The sequence below is a fragment of the Capsicum annuum genome, chromosome 6 (genome assembly GCF_002878395.1).
Source record: "Capsicum annuum cultivar UCD-10X-F1 chromosome 6, UCD10Xv1.1, whole genome shotgun sequence".
Lineage (NCBI taxonomy): Eukaryota > Viridiplantae > Streptophyta > Magnoliopsida > Solanales > Solanaceae > Capsicum > Capsicum annuum.
In genome coordinates this window covers 93,849,569-93,856,356 of record NC_061116.1, presented here as the reverse complement: position 1 = coordinate 93,856,356, position 6,788 = coordinate 93,849,569, and positions in this window count along the sequence as shown.

Below are 6,788 nucleotides of genomic sequence, written 5' to 3'. Positions count from 1 at the left end.
TAATATGAGCCTAAGCCCAATATCATGTCATGAATCATATGCTAGGAGCTATTTCTAAAACATATCTTTTCTTCTGTGCGTATAGCTTTAGAACATTAAAACTTGCCAAAAACATATCATAACTTTTATAGACATAAGCATTCTTCAAATATTTATAACACCATCTTAAAACATTCGTTGAATCAAAATTATAGCATGATGAAAATCTTTAAAAAAAAGTTTATAACATTCATAGAAAATCCTTCATAAAATCAGCATAAAAATTGAGAAATTAAATTTGAAAAATTAGGTATAAGAACCCTTGCTTTGAGCATGATTCAATATAATTTAAAAATACTTGGGCTTGAGGATGAAAAAGAACCATCACCAAATTCTTGCATACTTATATAAAAGACAATTATATTGATGAGAGAAACTCTAAAGAACTTTTCTTGAAGAAAAATCCTAGGTTCATGACTACTCGAGGGAGTTCGTCTTGCTTTAGGTTAGAGATAATAATGAGAGATTCAGCCTATGTATATATATATAGGTGCTTGACTACTAGGGGTACTTGCTCTTATTTTGGATTAGCGAGAATAATGTGAGATTCAACCATATATATATATATATATATATATATACAGAGAGAGAGAGAGAGAGATAGATAGATAGATAGATAAACATACACACCCCTTTAGGAAATCAAAACGTACCAGGATAGCTAAAAAAAAGAAAAACTCATGAATACACTTTTTAAAACATTGCTAAATATTTCAATATTTTTTTGCATGGGTTATTCAATGATTAATGGACTTGTTTCATGATTAGCAGAATGGTTTCAAGATTAGTGCAATGGTTTCATGATTAGTATGATTTCACAATTAGTGGAATTATTTCACAATAAGTGTTGTCATTAGTTGTTTGTAAGGAAATTTGACAACTCTTAGACAAGGTACCATGACTTGATTTATAGTTCATGATTGCATTTGTCAATCATGGAAACCTGGGAGATTAAACGTTTTGGGACTTGTTCCATTAGAGTTTCCATGAATCATGGACTTAGTTCATGACTCGTGAACCTATTTGTGAGAACATGGGACTTCAAGTTTCAAATTTGATTTTTGTGCTATGAGATACATATTTTTAGGCTCAATATTTGAAGTTTTACAAAACTCCATCTTTGTATCATTCCTCATCGAATGAAGGCCAAAATTGGATTATAATAGAATTGATCTACTTTTAGTATTTGTCTGATTTCTAAAACTTGCTTACTAACATAGATGGAACCAATTCATACTAAAATCTTGGGACTCAACTAGAGCACATACATCATGAATGTACACATAAGACCACAAGGTGACCGATTATGAAATTATGTTTGTAGGAGTTACTATATGAGGAAAACTATTACCTCAAGAATTCTCATTGGAGTTTCTCATAATATTAATGAGAAAGAATTATAAGTATGATTTGTAAGAGACATTTGAATGTGAAGCACTAACAAGATATAAGTATCTTGGTTAGCTGACAAGTGTTTGTAGGGTATATACAACATAGATTTGGACATAATTCACACTTTGTGTAAAGCTGTATGACATAAAGCATGAGTATATTAGGTATAGGGTAAGAATATGACTACTCTTTTCTAAATGATATAATGGATATCTCCTTTAAATTAGAAACACTTCTCAAGTATGTTCTATTCTTAATGCTACCCTTCATCATTTCCAGCTTATAATTTCAACATATGCACACAGCTACTAGTGTCTGAGTTTAACTGAATGCTCTTACCATGTTTAAGAGAAACTCAGAGTTACAATGTTCTACATGTAAAATCATCATAGTAATCAATACCATTGGATTTACTCTCTATATCTCTGTAGGGACTTCAATTCCAAAATATTTTTCGTATCACCTTATTCAACTAACCTCAAGTTGTAATCTAAAAGACACTAGTGTGTAATGCATTTATCCATATGTTATCAACACCATATTCAAGCCTATCATTGTAACAACTTTATGGATTCCTAGGTGACCAAATCATCTAAGAATTTTTCTGCCTTTCTAACATCTCTACAAGTTCAAATCTTATGAACCACTACAAAGAGACACACAAAAACTTGTCTTCTATCAATACAAATAATAATTATTTGCATCAACACTTCTAGTAAATAAACCTAATGAGGAATAGGCATATTAATAGCTTTCTAAGAAAGGATCTACCTTCTCATCTAAACCATAACTTAGTTGGTATCAAGAATGGATGATATAAGGTAACATACAAAAGGAATGAATGCTTCATATATTAACACATAGAGTAAGAGTAGGGAGTTGTACTGCACATAGAAATTACATAACCATCCATCACTTTCATAAGTGGTCATATTTAGGGCTTAGATAAAGAAGATCATAGGAACAAATTAATTAATTGACTTTTTAAGAGTATGCATGATGTTGTGTGATTTAATTTGCCTATTATCACATCTCATGAGTTCATAGATTAAGAATTTTATGGAATAGAAAGTCACATATAATGATATGTGTAATATAAAGGTGGAATTCATAGATTTATGAAGTAATTGATGTCTCTATTTTGAACCTATTGCTTTTTATTCTAGGAACTAAGTACGTACATGAATCTATATATGTGAATCAGTATGGGTCATGGGAATGATGCTAACATAAAATACATAAATTGGTTATCATAATGATTAAAATATGAAAAATACACGGGAGTAAGATTGGACTACCATCTTATCATTACTCCTTTTTTGGACACAACACTGTGATTCTTAAGAAATTATTTTGTTCTTAACCTATCATTTCTATAAAGACTATTTTTTTATTATGTATAAACCTCCCATTGAAAATCTTATGTTAAAATTCTTCCCAATTTTAAAGTTATAAATTTTAGGCAAGGATTGTTTCAAGCAAAATCAAAATAAGGTATGGTCTAAGGAAAATTGATTTGGGAACGTTTGGAGGTGTTTTATTTAATTTCTAGTTAGCTAAGATGATAAGAAACCCATAAAAAATTACAAAATCAAATTTGGATTGGTAGAACTCCTGGAATTGATCTTAGCGAAAGAACATTGTTTAAAATTTTTTAGTTTATGGTGTGCTCCAAAAAATGAGATTTTTGAGAAAACCTAGACATTGTATCCCATCAATGATCCTATAGGAATATGCACAGTACTATAGTGGGGTGTTACTATAGCAGTGAAATTTCTGCATAGCAATGGTCAGACTTGGATAGCGCCTGCTATAGTAGCATATGCCGCTATAGTGGCAAAACCTGCAACTTTCATAAATTGTTACCCCAAAATAGGTTGTGTTTCTAAAATGTTTTTTAGGGTAAATGAGTGGTGATTTTGGGCAATTCTCACCAATTTTTATTATTTGGCATCGTTAATGTAAGAATTTCTTTTCCGTTAACTAGTAATTGATAACTAAAACTTAGAATTTCTAATTGACAATATTTAGGGAAGGTTTTAGGGCTATTTATAGCTATTTTATGGTGCAGGAGAGCAAATTAAGTAATAATTTCTTGGATTTGGGAGACCCCACACCCACTAACATACTACTTGTAATAGCGGATAGGTCAGTAAAATAACCTATTTGTATTTGGTATGATGTATTGGTAAAGGTGGCTAGCTTCACATTACCTGTGGATTTTGTTATTTTGGATTATGAGGTGGAATTTTAGGTGCCCATAATCTTGGGTCAACCTTTCCTCGCAATCGGAAGTATGCTGATTGATTTGCAAGCTAATGAACTCTTATTTACACTAAATGATAAAGTGGTGTGATTTGATGTGTTCCAATCAATGAAGCAGCATAAAGAAATGAGTGTGTTCTCAATTGTTGATGTATATTATAATGATGAGTAGGAGGTGCCGATAAAGGAGAAATTTATCATTGAGCCTATAGTTGCAGTGCTAATAAATTTTGATCGTGAAGGCATTGAGGAGTATAAAGTGATTGTTTGTTCTTTGATAGGAATGGGATCATATTCTTATGCTCCTAAGAAGCTAGATCTTGATCTTAAAATTTTACCAACACTACCGATTAAGCCATCTATTGAGGAGCCACCGGTGTTGGAATTGAAAGAGTTGCTAGGGCATTTAAGGTACATGTTTCTAAGCAATGGAAACATGCTACCCATTATTATTACAGTTGATTTGGGTGAGAAGAAGGTGGAGGCACTTATTTCGGTGCTTCAGAGGTAAAAAGAGCAATAGGTTGGACTATTACAGATAGTATTGGCATTTCTCCTGGCATCTGCACTCATAATATACAACTTAAGGAAGATTGTACTCCAACCATCGAGCATCAATGTCATCTTAACCCACCAAAGCATGTGGTGGTTAATAAGGAAATTATTAAGTGGCTGGATACAGGAGTGGTTTATCGTATTTTCTACAGTAAATGGGTAAGCCCAGTTCAATGTTTTCCCAAGAAAGGGGGCATGACTGTTGCTGCAAATAAAAAGAATGAGTTAATTTCCCTCATACCTATGACTGAGTATCAAATGAATATCGCAAAATGAATTCATGTACTTTGAAATACCACTTCCCAATGCCCTTTATGTATCAAATGCTTGATCGATTGGCAGAAAGGGGATGATATTCTTTCTTGGATGGCTATTTTGGCTATAACCAAATCTGTATTTCTCTTGAAGATCAGGAGAAAATGACATTCATATGCCCATATAGAACTTTTACATTCAAGCGGATGTCATTTGGATTATGTAATGTACCCGCTACCTTTCAAAGATGCATGATGTCTATTTTCTCACATATGGTGGAAGACACCCTGGAGGTGTTCATGGATGGTTTTTCTATGGTAGGAGATTTATTTGAGCTATGTTTGGTAAACCTAATTAGAGCCTTGCAATGGTGTGTGGAATTCAATTTGGTGCTTAACTAGGAGAAATTCACCTTCATGGTGAAGGAGGGCATTGTTCTCTGGCATAAAATTTTAACAAAAAAAGTAGAGGTCGATCCAGCCAAGGTAGAGGTTATTGAGAAGCTATCACCTCTAATCTCAGTAAAAGGAGTTCGTAGTTTCCTTGGTCATGCTGGATTTTATCAAATGTTTATAAGGGACTTCTCCAAGATTTTAAATCCACTTTGCAAATTTTTAGAGAAGATAGATATGCTCTCCTTTGACGATGATTGCTTGAAGGCATTTGAATGCCTTAAAAGGAAGCTGGTTGAGGCCCATATCATTGTTGCACCAGATTGGTCATAACCATTTTAGATCATATGTGATGTAAATGGTGTTACCCTAGGAGTAGTGCTGGGACAAAAGAAAGAAAATTTTTTTCATCCAATCTATTATGCCAGAAAAGCGCTGATGTGACCAAATTCATCAAAATGTCTCCATGATGTAACCCATTATTTTTGGGTGATGTGAAGATGGTATTATAAGACGATGCAACCCAGAAGTAGATATGTTGAGCATAATGGAAACAAGCCATGCCTCCCCAGTTGGAGGTCACTATGCAGGTGATCAGACTGCAAGAAAAGTGCTTCAGAATGGCTACTATTGGCCCTCTTTGTTCAAGGATGCGTATGAGCTCATGAAGAGATACGACCAATGTCAAACCCAAGGGTCCATCTCATAGTAGCATAAGATTCCGATGTCTAAAATACTGGAGGCAGAATTATTTGATGTGTGGGGCATTGATTTCATGAGGCCTTTCATGAGCTCATTAGGGATAAAGTATATACTAGTTGTTGTTGACTATGTATCAAAATGGGTTGAGATTATGGCTCTAGCAGATAATGAAGGACAGAAGCTTATTGAATTCTTAAAGAGAAATATCTTCTCCCACTTTGGGGGTACCACGTACCATCATAAGCGATGGAGGATCAAACTTTTACAACAAGATTTTCAGAGCCACCTTGGCAAAATATAGAGTCAAACAGCATAAGATGGCTACCCTATACCACCCATACACCACTGGGCTGGTAGAGATCTCTAATCGAGAAATCAAGGCTATCTTTACCAAGACTGTAAATGCTAGACAAAAGGATTGGTATAGGAGGCTGGACGATGCCCTAGGGTATATCGAATGGTTTTTTAGACACCTATTGGCATGTCTCCATACCAATGGGTTTGCGGCAAGGCTTTTCATTTGCAGATTGAGATAGAACATAAAGCGTTGTGGGCACTGAAGTGGCTTAATTTAAACTGGAATAAGGTAGTGAATATGGGACTAGGGAAACTAAATGAGATGGATGAGTTTCATCTTGGAGCTTATCATCAAGGTGATCTTTACAAAGAAAGAAGGAAAAAGTACCACGACCGTAGGATTGAAAGAAGGATTTCTAGAGAGGTGACTTGGTGCTTCTATTCAACTCCAGACTCAAACTATTTCCAGGTAAGCTCAAATCCAAATGGTCTGGCCCAGTTAAAGTGAGTCAAGTCTAGTCATCTGGAGAAGTGGACCGTGAAAATGAAGAAAGAAGTGTCTTTAAGGTAAATAGGCAATGTGTGAAACTGTATATCGGTCCTATGGACTCGATAAAGACTATTGGTACTGTCTATCTTAATGAAGTCAGAATAATCAAGATAATTGAGTCGTGCCGCGATAATAAATCAGGTGCTAGTGGTAGGCAACCCACAGTGTGTTGTTGTAAAGTAATAGCTAAAGTTACTTTGGTGTTTGTTTTGTTATTTTCTACAAGATGAAGGGTTTGTGTAAGTGTCCAGGTCTGACAGTGCACAAAAACTAAAGATGAGAATGTTTGGGGTAACCGATGGGTAATCCGATAAACCGTTGGAGACACGATGGACCATCGT